Source organism: Marmota monax, unplaced genomic scaffold (assembly GCF_021218885.2).
Source record: "Marmota monax isolate L192 unplaced genomic scaffold, Marmota_monax_Labrador192_F-V1.1 WCK01_AAM20220418_F8-fsc00041, whole genome shotgun sequence".
NCBI lineage: Eukaryota > Metazoa > Chordata > Mammalia > Rodentia > Sciuridae > Marmota > Marmota monax.
Window position 1 is genome coordinate 16,567,163 of NW_026695238.1, and position 14,653 is coordinate 16,581,815.

Sequence of the window (14,653 nt, forward strand, 5' to 3'; positions counted from 1 at the left end):
CTGTGAAAAGGGGAGCCACACAATTGGGACCCTGGTCCGCTGGGAGGGCTGCAGATCAGTGCCAGGGAGGCCCTCAGGAACACACGGAAGAGCTGTGTTGGAGGGACATGCCCTTTCCCGCTCCTCAGCGCTTGCAAGGACAGCTGTGGATGTGGAAGCCTCTCTGGAGGAGACCTGCATGTGTAGGGTGCTGGACTTTGGGGCATCACTGCCCCCTGTGACCCTCCTTCCTGGACCAGGGGCCTGTTAGCCATGGTCCTGGTGTTGCTGGGCAGTTCCCCTCAGCCGGGATCCGTTCGTACCTTTATTTCTCATCTTGTCTGGAGGAGGGATTCTCCTTGGCCCAGCGGGTCTGCTGCTGGACATGGGGGCAGGTGAGAGTGCAGGGCCAGCCTCCTCCGTCCTGCGCCCACGCGGCCCGGAGCTGGCCGTCTGTCCACATTGTGCTCCCTGCCGGGTGGCTCACCTCCCAGCGGGCCATTTCCTTCTTCAGGCCTCACAGGATCCCTGCCGAAATCCTGATCCCAAAGTCCTTTTCTTCCTGTGGGACATTGGCTTGGTGGACCCAGGCGAGGCCAAACAGGATGTGGCTCTGGGCCACTCCCGGCTCCATTGTTCCAGTTGCCTTGAGAGGCACAGGCTCACCCCTCAACAATGGGGAGCTGCGGGGTCCTGGAGGGAGACATGACCCAGTGAAGGGGGGGGGGGTTCTGCGGCCTTCGTGACCTGAGTGTTGGGCTGGAGAGCAAGAGGCTGGGCAAGCTGACCTCTGGAGTTCAGCCCCATCCCGAGAGCCTTGCCTCCCTGCAGAGCCCAAGGCAGTGGGTGTGTCTTGACTAGGAGGAAGAGGATTCCTGGGGGTGGCTGTGCTCTGGGGTTGGTGAACAGGACAAGGATGCTGCCCAGGAGTTGGGCAGGTTTCCTGAGACCCACTGGGTGCAGAGCCCCTGTCCTTACCCGGATGCAAGGGACCCAGCCACGTGGTGCCTAACTGTTGGAAAGACACAGATGCAGTTTGGAACACTTGGGGTGGTTAACCGTCATGGGAACAGGAACCTTGCACAACTTGTGGCCACTGGTCAGGCCAGAAGTGGAAGCTGGGCCTTGCTTTGTGCTCCCCGCCCCTTTCGCCCCTCCCCCACGTGTTTTGTCTGATGGCAGCTCCTGTCCTGAATTTTCTGAGGTCATTCCCCTGCTTGCTTTTGTTTTTACCACCTACCGGTCTGTCCCAAGCCATGTCTCCTGTCCCTTCAGCCTATTCGTGACTGTCTTCCCCTCCTTTGGATCTGGGCTGTCCTAGCAACCTGCTTCAGACAGAATTCCTCACAGAGGTGACGCCCCTTCCTTGATTAGGTTACATGAGATGATAGCTTTTTGCATGGTGACTTTGTGGCTGTGGGGACACAGGGGCTCAGGTGGCCAGGGCTGAGGGTGGCTTGGACCAACAGCCAGGAGCCCAGGCTGAGGCCCCACACCCACATGCACTGCCCTGGCTGAGCCAGGAGCAGACCCCTTCCCGCCAGCCTTGAGAGGGACCTGAGAAGAAGGCGTCTGCTCTGTCCCCAGCTCTGCCCCCAGCGCAGCCACACCCTGATTCCTGAGCTGGGAGTGAGGTCTCAGCACCTGTCCTTTGGTCCTCTGTGCAGCGCTGGGGATCTAAGGCCTTGTCCTGCAGGAGCTCCTTTGGGCTAGAGGCCACGCCTTGTTCTGGGTTCTTCTATGCTGACGTGCGGCAGCTCAGCCTCCTGCCTGGTTTCCATCTCGGCAGTGCCCTTGCCACCTACCTGCAAGGGACCCAGCCTGCAGGTCAGCGTGCACACACTGTCGCGCACACACCACCGGCTGGTGGTTCTTCCCACAGGCAGGGCTTCTGCATTCCTTGCCAACGTGGATGGGTCCTGAGGCCAGCAAGATGGTGTCTGTTTTATTTCAGATTCTCCTGTTGATGAGCCAGTGTTTATGGGCTCCCCTGGTCTCTTCCCGCGGGGAGGAGGGGCCCCTGGTCTCTTCCGGCAGGAGGAGAGCCTGTCCGTGGTTTGTGCCCATTTTCTTTATTGCTTTGCGGGAGTTCTTTGAGCTTCCTGGAAAGCGGCTCTTCTTAGTCTTGAGAGTTGCAAATGCTGCCTCTCTGTCCCTACCTCCTGGGCTTTTGAAAACCCACCAGGCACACTCTAAGTCCTGCCCAGGCCCTTCCTGGGCACGGCTGGGCTGTCCTTCTGACTCTGTGCAGCCGTGTCCCGAATGTGGCCGCTCTTGTCTGGGAGGCTGTTCCCTCCCAGCGGCTTGTCCTAGTCCTGGTCACCCTGGAGAGCCTCACCCAGGAGTCGGCCTGGGACCCGGGTGGGACCCCTCGCTGCTGGTGTGGGGGGCCTGCATTTGGCTCTCCTGAGGTGGGGCTCCCCTGTGCAGGAATGTGGGCGTGGGTGGGTCTGGGGAGCATTTGCCCAGCAAGCTCAGCTCACGGGCTGCGTTCCTGGAGGAAGTTAAAATTAGAACAAGCCGCTCCGCTTCCTGCCATTCAGTCACAGCCCTGGTGTTTGTTTGCACAAGGGTTCTTTGGGTTTCTGGCAGAACGTGGCGTGAAGTCATGATTTTCAGGATGGAGGTGAGCGGTTTCCATGGCGATCTTTGTTGTGGGCGTTGCTTTGTTTCGGAGTCCTTGCAGAGTGATACTGGAGTGGAACGTGCTGTTGAACAACCCTTTTCGATAGTTAGCGAGATGATTTTCATTTTATTTTTTTAGAAGGCGGCTCTTTAATGGGATGCAAGACTCCCTCTCTTTGGGAGTGTCCCTTGTAAGTTTGGTTGCTCCTTCCCCCCACCTCCTGCCTTTCTGCCGACTCTCTGGGGGCTAGCTCTTCACACATGTGTTGCGGACTTCTTGGGTGCCTGGTTTAGCAAATTAAAGTGTAGGGTGCCCTAGTGCATTTGGGTGTTTGGGCTGTACTTATGCTAAGAATTGCTGTGTACCCTTGGTTCAGATCCAGCTGGGAGCCCTGGGTTTTGCTGGATTCCATAGTACCTGGGCTGCAGATTGCTGTCCTGGGTCTTGGTCTTGAGTGGCCAGCCTCTCCTGCTGCTGGCTGGCTGGGTAATCCACTCTCAGATTGGCACTCCTTATGCTGGGCTCAGCCCTGCAGCATGCCACAGCTGTGGGTGGCACTGCCCCTTTGGTGCATGTGGAATGGAAGGGCAGGCATGGAGGGTCAGCAGCAGGTAAATGGCAGGGTCTGTGAGAGCCAAATCCCAGGAGCTGGAGGGTGCAGGAGAAGTGAACCATGGCTTCCCTGGAACTCCCCCGGGGAGGAAGCGCTGTGGCTTGTGTGGGTGGCAGGTGGTGTTGGGAGCCCTCCAAGTTGGGCCTTGATGGAGAGGTGGTGTTTGCACTGGTGAGAGGCAAGACCTGGCTGGAGTGGAGGGATTGGCAGGATGCTAAAAGGCGGGGTGTAAGGGTCAGGCCACACTGGGGAGACCCTCTGAGTGGGGCAGTGAGAAGCCTGGCACTCTGTGTTCATGGAGCCAGGGAACATCACCCTGAAAGGGAGATGAGGGACCCTTGGTTAGGGTGAGACACAGCTGAGACCAGCCGGGATGCATTTGGACAGTTGACCCGAGACAGAACTGTGGGTCCCAGGTGTCTGAGCAGCTTTCTTCTCTGTCCAGGTAACAGGTACTCTTAACGTGGCTGCTTCGCCATATGGGTGGCCCCGAGGGAGGGCTGTGTGTGCAGGGGAGAGATCCCACAGTGAGACAGGAACCAGGGGTCACAGGGCAGCTTGATCTGTCCATGATCTATTCCTGTGAGAACCACATTACTTCTGAGGGCAGCACCCCACAGCCTGCTCACCTCCCACTCGGGCCCCCAGAGGCCCCATCCCCCTCGAGACCCTAACACCCTGGGAGCCCACTCCTTACCTCGCTGGAGACTAAGCTTCCTACTCACAAGCCCTGGAGACCCACTCCCAATGGCCTAAATCTGCCCCCAGTGTAATCAGGAGCATCTCTGTGGGGGAGAGCAAAGGGACCTCCAACCATGGAGCCGGCCGAGTGGTGGAGGGGTGGAAAGAGAGCCATGTGCCCTGGGTGCAGGGGAGGGCCAGGAGCAGGCCATACTGCACCAGAAGCTGCGGGCAGGAGTCCGTTTTCAGTCCCCCCACCCGAGCTGCCAAAAGGGCCAGCCCTGCCCACACCTTGACTGTAGCCCCGTGGGACCAGCTTCAGATCTCTGGCCTCCAGAGCTGTAGGGAGTAAACTTGCCTTCTTAGCCGTGGTTTGTGGCGACATGTTATAGCAGACATAGGAAAGTAACAGAGGCCTGGGGCCCGGGGGTCTGCAGTATGGGGTGCAGAGCCACTGGCACTCATCCCTAGGGTGGGCTTCTCACTGCCACGTGGGCTGGCGCCATGGCACCCTGAGCCCTGGGCTCTGCTGGGCCTCAGCCTGGAAGTGATTGGCAGTGGTTTTAGGTTTCTGATGTTACAATGTCCACTGGGACATGAATACCCTGTGCTTTTGCTTTTTCCCCAGATTTAGCTGAGTATAAATGTATCTATTAATGGAACCAAATATTTGCTTGGCTTTCTAAATTTCGGCTTTCTAACAATGCACAATAGCCCACTGGCTTTGACCAGGACTGACCGAGAGTGGCCATTCTGTCACTCAGGCTTGGCCCGAAACCCAGTGCTCTAGTGCCAGCTCTGCCTTTGTCATCTGTTCTGGTTTGTGACCCCTGAAGGCAGAGCCTGCAGTGAGGACTTGGGTGCAAATGTTTTGGGAAACTGGTCCCAGCAAGCAGGAGTGAGTACCGAGAGGGTGACAGGAAGGAGGAACCTCAGTGAAGGGTGGCTGTTGAACGGAGGGCCATCGTGGGGTGCGCCGTGTGGGACCCGCTGCTGGAACCAGCAGACTGCGCCTCCTGGAAGTCGGAAGGCAGCGCGGAGCCCGGGCAGCGGCTGCCCCTGTCTGTGGTTGGAGATGATCTCGACAGGGTCCCTCCATCACGGGGTGGCCTTGCTTGGTGATGGTCCCCTGTGGGTTAGGGGAGAGGCCAGTGCTGGGGTCTGCCCTCGCGGCCCAGAGCATCAGGGTGAGTGAGGCCGTGGAGAAGGAGGGAGAAGGCCAGGTGGGCAGAGAGGGCGGGGTTCCTGGCCCCTGCGGCACTCTCCCTTTGACTGGCGTCCAGGTCCCAGGCGGGCCTTCGCCCCGGGGGTGGGGGCTGCTGTTCTGTCTGAGCAGCTTTCGTTTTCTGTCTTGTCTTTTGGTGACTTCCAGCTCGTGGCCTGTGGGACGCTGAGAGGATGTGAGTTTGCGCAGCGATGGGTGGACACTCGCCCCTCACACCCTGGGAGCCCACTGCGAGGGCCGAGCTGGGTTGTGCTAACCTTTCATGCCTAACTTATGGCCGCTGTGGCAGAGGTCGAGTGAAGAGCCACCTAGAGCGGTCAACCACCAGGTTCCCGAGCTCTGCTGGGTGAGGGACAGAGAGCACCCCCCTGCAGGGCTCCTGGTCGCTGCCTGGACCACGTGCTGTCCAGGTCCTGCTCTGTGCTCATTCCCCATGACTAAAGTCAGAGGCACACACTGGTCAGGACTCAGCGACACTCTGTAAGTCCACTCAGGCAGGACCTTTAACTTCTCGCGGCTTCTCTGCTGGGCAGTCCCGTGGTCTGCCGGAAGGAGGAGAGGGAGGGAGTCCCCGGAACCCGGCCTGGAGTTGGGCCCTACAGCCCGCTGTCTGGCTCCTTGGCTGTGTGTTGGCCACTGCTGTCTATCAAGGTCACAGGTGCTGGGGTGGCAGCACTGTGGGTCATGGTCCTGGCTTCTCACTTGATCCCAGGCCAGTCACTGAAGCCGTGGCTGAACTTGGTTCCTCATCTGCAGGACAAGCCTGGGGACACCCGCTTCAGGCTTGATGAGAAAAGTCACCAAGTGGCCAGGTGGGAAAGCCCATGGCCAAGAGCGTTGTCCCTCCATTGGCCTCAGCGTCAGGCACAGTGCCCCTGTGACAGCTGCTGCCTCAACCACACAAGGCGCCCCAGCGCCCAGCCTCTGTTTTGCTGTGTTTGGGGAGGTTTCTGCTGTGCACCTGGGCAAGATGTCTGCTGTTTATATTTCCCACAAGAGCAGGGCCAAGTCCCTTCCCTCGTGGCCTCTGGGCTGGGAGAAAAGGGAAAGGAAGAAGACCCACTGGGGTGCGTTTTCACAAGGCGCCGAGAGCTGTTTGACAGTGGAGGAACCCGAGGCCCTGAAGTGAGGTCGTCGTGAAGGTCATTGTGAAGGTCGTCACCAGTCAGAACCGCGCTTCTGGTTCTTGGCAGTCTGGAGCCCTCGGCTCGCCAGCCACTGTCCCAGCAGGTGCTCAGCTTGTGTGCAGGCGTCCTGGGTGGGAGAAGCCTGTGTGGGCAGCGTCAGAGCGCCGGCCCCTCCTTGCCCCCCAGTTGCTGGCCATCAGCTGTCAGGTGGTCATCGTGAACACACCCTCGGCCCGCTGGCTGGGCTGGAGCCCTGGGCTGGTCAACTGCAGGGCGGTGACTCGTGAAGGCTCGTCGCCTAGAGCAACGTTCTAGAAAAGGGGTCACGGGCCGCATCCAGGTGTCTGGGGTGCGGGTCTCTCCCAAGTGGGGTTTGGTGGCAGTGTCCGGGAGCCAGAGGAAGGAGGAGGTGGCCTTCCAGCTATAGGGGGCGGGCCCAGTGGGCACCATGAGGGCTGGACAGGGGTGCAGACACACGGCCAAACTGCCAGGAGAGAAGGGCCTTTAGAGAAGGTGGCTTTAGAGAAGGTGACCCTGGGCAGTTCCAGGTAGGACTTGCTCATCGTGGAGCAAGTGAGTGGACATGGATGGCGTGGTGGCTGCTTGGTGGCGGTTTCTCCACACCTGACCTGGTCCTGTGCTAGATACTCATGTCGGTTTAATGCGGGGCAGAGGAAGGCGCATCTGTCCCTGTCAGGCTTTCTGTAGGATTTGAAGTCACACGTGGTAAGGAAGGCCCGGTGCTGTTTCTGCATAAGGTTTGGTCAGCTGTGCCGCTGGGGATTCCATTCACCTGCCTTTTCCTTGGTTTGCTGTGCAGAGGATGGCACCCGGGCCCTGCATGTGCCAGGCAAGGGTTCCGGCTCCCGGCCCCAGCTTCCTCCACATTCCCTGAGCCGCGTCGTCCGTCACTTGCATAAGTCCTCTGTCATGTCTGTTGACAGTTTTAACAGTGTTGGTGCTGGTGGCGGTTAATGTAGATGCTGTTCTGTGGCATGATCTCCCATGAACAATGAAGAACCTGGGTCTTGGGTGTCGCTTGCGTGAGGAACAGTCGCACTAAACTGTGCTTGGAGGTACCTGTCCCTGTGCTGCAGAAGAGACCAGAGCTCCTGCTCTCTTGAGGACGAACCAGCCCTTGATGGGCACCGAGGCTGCTGTGAGGCCCGTTCCTGCCCCGTGCCCCCCCACTTTTGCTCTTCCTCTCCGCTGTCCTCCCTGTGGCCATCCTGCTCTCAGTTCCTCACTCCTGACCCTCAGCTGTGCGACCTCTGACTGGAGGCTGTACCCACCTGGCCCTCTGCCTGTCACCTAAGTAGAGCTGACATCGGGGCCTGTAGATTTCTCTGTAAAAGGCCAGAGAGCAAATATTTCAGCTTTGGGGGTCACTGGGTCTCTGAAACTGCCGTGTCCATGGTACCAAAATGCCCTAGGTGGAGAGCAGGCACGGCTGACCCCTGGAACTGCGTTACGGGCACTGACTGCGGCTGGAGCTTGATGTGATTCTCATGTCTTGAAATATCCTTTTGATCCCTGCCCACCCCACCCCCAACTACTTAACGTACACAAACCTTCTTTGTTCTGGGCACACAGAAGGCGGCCAGGTTGGGTCTGACCCGGGAGCCAGTTTGTCTCTGGTGTAGGATGAAAACTGTTTTGTTCTGCCTTGTGCTGGGCACTGCTCCTTTGGCACCTGGGTATGGGAGGGGCAGGGATGAGGGAGATCCTCTTCCTGCCTGGAGAGACTCCAGTCCAGGTATCAGCAGATGCAGTGACTTCTCTGATGGACCCAGACCCCTAGGTGGTGGCTTCAGAATCCAAGGAATAGGATTTTGGGTTCTCCAGTTTCCCCAAAGCCACTTCCCTAAAGCCACTGTCATCTTGCTCCTCTCTCCCCCTCCCCTCCTACATCTCTGTGCAGGGCGTGGCTAGTGGTTAGACTGCAGAGCTGAACCTGAGGTCACTGGGGACAAATATGAAGATTTGGGTGTCACGGAGGCTGGGAAACCATGCAGGACTTGGCCTGCACCATGGGCTGGCCCCATGTGGTGGGTGGCTACCTGCTGGTTGAGGTGACCAAGGGTTCTCAGAGCAGCCTCTGGTGTGGGTGGGGCCTTGAGAATTCCTCTCCCCTTCTGCAGACAGAGAGCATAAGGCGCCATGCCCTAGGGAGGTCCTAGCAAAGAGCACAGCAGCTTGAGTGGCAGGAGTGTCCTGCACAGGGCGCTGCAGCCCTCAGGGCATGGCCAAGGCGTGAGCAGGACTGGCTCCGGAGCTGCGAGGGGCATCAGGCCCCCTCTGCCTGGCGATCGCTGGTGTTCCCCGGCTTTGTGGAAGCTCACCCACCCTCTGTCTGAACGCTGACAAGGCCTCAGCCTGCGAGGAGGCCTGCCTCCCACTTTCAAGTCACTGCTGCACGGTGGCTGGGTTGGGGTCCTGACCTGCTCTTAGCTTCTTCATTCCTTAAAGATTCTATCTATGAATAAGGTCACATTCTGAGGTACAGGGGGTTTGGACACCAGCATGGGAAGTGGAGGGACCATCCAGGCCTCATTGACTGTCCTGGACCCAGGATTTGGGACAGTCACCATCTCCGCGTGAATGCAGGGTGAGGACCTGAGCCTCCTGTCATTCATCCCTTCGATCTCCAGGCCCCCTGGGCTGCATACATGGTGGTTTTGCATCTGCCAGGACCATAAGCTGTTGCAGATGAGCGAGTAGTAGGAGATTGACAGAGGTTGACAGAGGCCGCTCTCACTGGCCGTAGGAGAAGACGCTGGTGTTTTTAGACTCCTGAGATGGCACCAGAGTGCCCTTCCTGGCAGTGGAGTGATGGATCCCCCAATTCTAGCCCATGGTAACGTGGTCGTTTCTTGGAACAAACAAGCAAACAGAAATTGGCCTGCGCTAGGCTTGGTGCTGATTCCATCCACCCTCGTCAAACCGTGTGGTTTTCTGTCTTTTGAGGCCACAGGGACGTGGGGGCCCACTCCTGGGTGGTGGCTGTATCATGCTCCAGGAAAAGCAGCCCTTGTCCAGAGGCCTGTGCTTCAGGTGGAGCAGGAGTAGGTGAGGGGTTGGGCAGGGGAAGCCAGTCCAGTGAGCCAGTGGCCCACCCTGGACCTCCACAGCTCGCAGCCCCTCCTCCCCTTCCCAGCCCCGTGGTTCTGGTGTGCACCTGAGCCCAGCGGCAGGCCTGGCTCAACAGCATGGGCCCGGCTGCTGCTTAATTGGTGGGACAGAGTTCCTCTTTGGGGCTTCAATCACGTGCCTCCCACAGAAAAATGGATTCCAGGTGTGCACAGGTGTGGAAGGTGCAGAGGGATCACCCAGGTGTGCACAGGTGTGGAAGGTGCAGAGGGATCACCCACGGGTACACAGTAAAGGGTCCACTAGGGACCTTTATCTAGATGACCTTTATCTAGTTACGCTGGCCTGGTCAGGGAGCTTCTTGGGACCCATGGGAAGGACATACAGCTCAGCCTCAGGACCACAGGGGCTTAAATAAAGGCTCGATGCCTAGAGGGAGTTCATACCCACCAGAATACCCGCCAGTGCGAACCACTGAGAAGTGCCAGGGGGCCTGCTAGGCCCTGATCTGGAAACGCTGAGCCACCAGTGCTTGGAGCAGCGGTGCAGAGGGGGTGAGCGCAGCTTGAAGGTGAGCGCTTCTCCCTGCACGGGAAGGAGCCTGGCGACTCTTTGGAGCAGATGCTGGGTGGCATTTGGAGCTGTCCTGCCAGCCATTATTTTGCACTAAGATGGGAGCTGGGTGGCAGCAGGGGGGGGGGGGGGTGAGCCCAGCACAGACGTGGGGGCCCAGGCAGAGGGCCGTGTGGGGGTTGTTGTGCTGGATTTCTTTCTGGGGGCCTCCGGGCTCTTCAGCCCCGTGAACCATGGACTCTTGCCCTGTGGAGTGGAGAGAGTCTGTGCGGTGGGCTCCGGCAGGGGGTAGGGGGCAGGCTCCGGGGATGGACCTGGAGTCACGCAGGCTCTGTGTCCTGGGCCCTGCCTTGCACAGCCTGGGACAGCCACTCTGTATGCTTGTGTTGAGCTGCCCTGGGTGGAGGAAGGAGGCTGGTGCCGCCCCGGCAGGTGGTTTCTTGAGGTCCCTGTCATGAGTGATACTCAGTCTCTATGGGGTAGTCCATCCCTCTTCATGGACACGCTGTCCCTGATTCCCTTGCTGGTGTAGTAGTGACGGTGGCACTTCAGGCACTGCCCTTATACTGGCTTCCTGTCCCTCATGTAGGACCCACAGATAGGTGGGTGCAGATGAAGAGTCCCTACGTGGCACCTTGTCAGAATGTTCCTAGGCCCGAGGGGTTGATGGATCTTGTCTACACCTGAGTTGACTGAGTTCTGTGGGACACCTGAAGGCAGTTGCCTGGTGCCAGGAGAGTGTGAGAGTCTCACCTCCTGGGCCAAGGGTGGTAAAGGAAAGGGGGGCGCCAGGTCTGGTTGATAGGGGGCGGGGGGTGGGGCAGACAGAAGCGCTTGCTGGCTGTGAATATTTTCTCCTCCTCAGCCCCCTGTAGCCCTTCCTTCTTCCCCACAGTGCCCAGTGCCGGCTCTCGGCCCCCCTGCTGGGCGGACAGGCCGCTGTCTGTGGGCGCAGCCCCTCCTGCCCGCCGTTGGGTGGGAACGTCCATTGTGCTGGGGATGTGTCTTTCACAGGGTGGCCTTTTGGGCGTGTTCATCTACTCGAGGGTCTCATTTCCTGCTCCTTGTGATTCCACATGCTGTCATGTTTAGAAGGCCCATGGTCACCTAGATAAAGGTCCCTAGTGGATCCTTTTCTGTGTCCTGATGGGTGACTCCCTCAGCACTTGGCACACCTGTGCCCACCTGGAATGGACTTTCCCGTGGGAGGCACGTGAGTTGAAGCCCTAAAGGGGTCTGTGTCCTGCAAACTGAGCAGCTGCCCTGGCCCCTGGGAGGGATCCTGCCTTCCGAAGGTCTGTGATGCTCTCTCAGTTGCACAGTGGACGTCCGAATGGTGCGGGAGTGGCCCAGAGATGGGAAGTGTCTGGAATAGACCTTCCCCTCTCTTTCCCAACAGGTGAGGTCCCAGCTTCTTCTAAAGGCCCATCTGGAAAGTCGGCCTGTGTGCAGGTGGCCCTGGATGGCTCGTGGGCCTCCTTCAACTCCACTGTGTCTTGCCACTAGGGGTCAAGTGCGCTCTGGCTCCACCTGGCCCGTCCAAGGAGTCTATAGCATTGTCTGCAGATTGTCAGTGGCAGGTGCCAGGAGGTCAGCGGGACAGTGCGGGGGAGCAGGCAGAGGAAGCTGCCCTCACAGACCAGGCTCCCTGCTCCCTGGGGAGGGTGGGGGCTGAAGGGTCCACTGGGCTGGAAGCAGGGGGCGGGGGGGCAGGCCTGTGACGCTGCTGTCTCTGTGAAGGCCCCACAGTATGGTGACCCCACAGCGGCTCTGGCCTGGGTGCTTCTTGGGAGTTGTCCTGAGCGGGGCATGGGGTGGGGCAGGCCTTGTGGCCACTGCCTTGGTCACTGGATGCAGGATGACTGAGAAGGGGCCTCTGTGACCTTGTTTGCAGCCCCTGTCCCAGGAGGCTGGTGGCCAAGTTCCTGCTGCTGGCAACACTCCAGCATTTGGGCCCAAGAGGGCATGTGGGTGTCACGTCACAGGTCTGCCTGGTCCTCGCCCTCACCTGTGGATGGCTTTGGAACATGATCACAGGGGCTCCCCTCTCTTGTCCCTTCTGGTACTCTTCCTCTGCCATCGGTAGCCACTGTCCCCTGTGAGGTGGTGATGCTGTTGTGACCAGGTGAGTTGGCGCCTGGCCTGCCTCCTGGCAGCATCTGCGTTGTCCCCGAGGTGAGCAGATCTGTAGGGTGACAGGCCCCTTTTGTGTGTAGAGCCCAAGGGAGAAGTGGCTTCCAGAAGCTTCTGTTAAAACTCCTGCCTCTGCAGCCACCCAGGTCACTCCCTCGTGGCGCTCTCCACATCCTTGGCAGCCCGCAATGTCCCCGGCGTGGGAAGGGCAGTTGTCGTCCGTGCAGCGGCACAAAAGCTGGCACCTGTGCATCCCCAGAATGGCCCTTTGTTCCTGTTTACTGCCCGTGGATTCCTGCTCTCCGCTGCCGAGAACCAGCTTGTTGTCTCGAGGGACAGGTTGGCCGTCCTTCTGTGTTTGCACAAAAGGGTTGTTATTCTCTTAATGTAAGAGGTTGTGAGTTTCCCGACAGTGGCACCCAGTGATGAGCAAGCTCCACCTGGCCCCACCGTTACAAGGTCACCTTCACTGTCCCTGTCCTGGGCGTTGGGAGGGATCACTCAGGAGAGCATTTGTTTGTCCTTGAAATGCAGTAGCAGGACTGTCCGGAGGGAGCGCTGCGGGCTTGAGGGGAGGGGCCGGGTTGCGGGTCAGCTGTTTTCCTAGCTGTTCTTGGCCTTTGCTCTTGGCTGGCTGCAGGAGCGCCTGCCTCCAGGATCCCCCCTGGGCAAGGTTGTCCTGGTGACGGGGCCACCTTTCTGTGTTCAAAAGCGACAGGGAGGCCGCTCACCAGGTGGAGGAGGTTGGGCTGCATCAGAGGCGCTGAGCAGCTCCGAGGCTGGGGCTGGGGGAGCTGAGAGGCCACGCTGGGGTGCTCGGCTTCCTCGCCGGGCATGTTGGGGCTTACAGCCCAGATAGAGTGGACGGCTGGGGGCGGTCCCAGGTGGGCTGCACTGAGGGGGCTGGGGGAAGTTTTGGCTTCCATGTTGTGTTTTCCAGCGTCCACTTGTTCTCTGGTGCAGAGAAGGTGTGGGGGCGGCCACAGGTTCCATGAGGGGATTTTAGTGGGGAGATGAGGGAATTCAGGGCTCCGAGGCCCTGGCCGGCCCCAGGCCTTGGCCCTGCACACGCGGGCTGTTTGGGTTGTGGTGGAGCCTCTCGGGAGGACCCTCGTTCCTAGCATTCCTCTGGCCTGGCAGTACGCTGGCCTCTCCCTGGAGATAGCAGCAGGCTCTGCAGCAGGGTGCAGCTTGGCCCAGCGACCCGCCCCGAATGCTGCGGGAGAGGCTCATGGAGGGAGGCCCCTCTCTGGCTCCAGCAGTCCCCTGGGTGGCATTTCTGTGGTTGCTTTCTCTGGCATTCTGCCAGCAAGACGTCTGGGAAGAGGAAGCTGGAGGGCGGAATTGGGCCAGGGTGGTGCCACAGGCCTCCATCGTGGGCAGGGGGCTTCCTGGGGCCCTCTGGGGAGGTAGCCTTTGCTGCCCCCAAGACAGCAGGGGGACTAGAGATCCGCTGTGAGGATGCGTCCCTGGGTGAAGTTCAGGGGAGAATGCTGGTCATCACGGTGACTTAGAAGATCATCCACTGACTCTGACGCTTGGGGCCAGTTTTTGTGCCCCGCCCCCACATAAATTCAGTGTGTTCTTGGTGCTCATTAGAATTCACACCCTGCTGCGCCCGAGGTCATGGCGCAGGTCTCCAGGGTCTCCTCTGTGCACCCTTCTGCGGGCGCCTTGCTGTGGTTTGTGCATCATCCCTGCAGCGAGGGCCCGGGCTTTGCCTGGTGTTGATTGCGCTGTGCCCACCATAGGTCCCTGTGCTGATCCCGCTGTGCCCACCATAGGTCCCTGCGACACCCTGAGGTGGGGCCCAGGACGGAGTGGAGTGCTGTCCCTGGGGGGAGCTCGGACCCTGAGGCAGCGAAGGGCACAGCCGGCAGGGGCACCAGCCACCGGCCAGGGGCAGCAGGTGGGCAGCCGAGATTCTGCAAGGCCTGACCTCCCTGTCGCGCTGGGACCAAGCTCCAGCTGTGGCCACCGCAGTGACGTCCCACTGCTCAGGCGCTGAACCTCGCTGCCCGCCCTGCCCACGTTAGAGGTGGGCAAAGGAACCTCAGGACCTCATGGCACCTGTGCCCACCAGGTTACCCCAGGCTGCCCCTGCTGCCTCCCTAACTGGCACCTGGGAGGGCACACAAGCTGGTGGGCAGTTTTGTGCCCCAGACTCCCATGCCGGCCAGTGGAAATAGCCACAACATGGACCACACAGAAGAGAGAAAGCACAGGTGGAGCTGTTTTCTTTGCCTTTAATGGGATGGTGGGTTTATGTGAAAGGGAAGAACGCCGTTAAGAAGTGAGGTGGATGGTCTTAAAGGAGCCCACGGCAGCTGGGCTCATCTGTTTCCCTCGCTCGACGCCTCCTGCCTGGACCTTGTGGGGAGTCACTGACCGATTGGTTTTCTTATGGTTTGGATCTCGAGTGCCTCCTGCAGGCCCGAGTGCTGAAGGCTGGGTCCCAGCCCTGGAGCTGTTGAGGTGGTGGGGCCCGGTGGTAAGCAGGTAGGTCCCTGGAAGTGGGTACGGGGCCCAGCCCCTTACCGTCTGCTCCCCGTGAGAGCTATGCTGCTGCAGGCAGGGATAGCCACCAGCCACCGAATAGCAGGCCT

At 59.7% G+C, this 14,653-nt stretch overlaps 1 protein-coding gene across 3 annotated transcripts in view; it reads left to right on the top strand.

Annotated features, from left to right (window-relative positions):
- The window catches only part of Sh3bp4 (SH3 domain binding protein 4), a 77,470-nt gene that overhangs the window by 17,548 nt on the left and 45,269 nt on the right, over nt 1-14,653 (top strand). The window contains exon 1 of one of the 3 annotated variants that reach the window (XM_058577575.1): nt 2,473-2,605. The exons of the other annotated variants lie outside the window; for them this stretch is intronic. The gene's annotated coding sequence lies outside the window, so the exon portion shown is untranslated. Of the gene's footprint in view, nt 1-2,472; nt 2,606-14,653 lie in introns of those variants that run through there. 3 annotated transcript variants of the gene reach the window in all.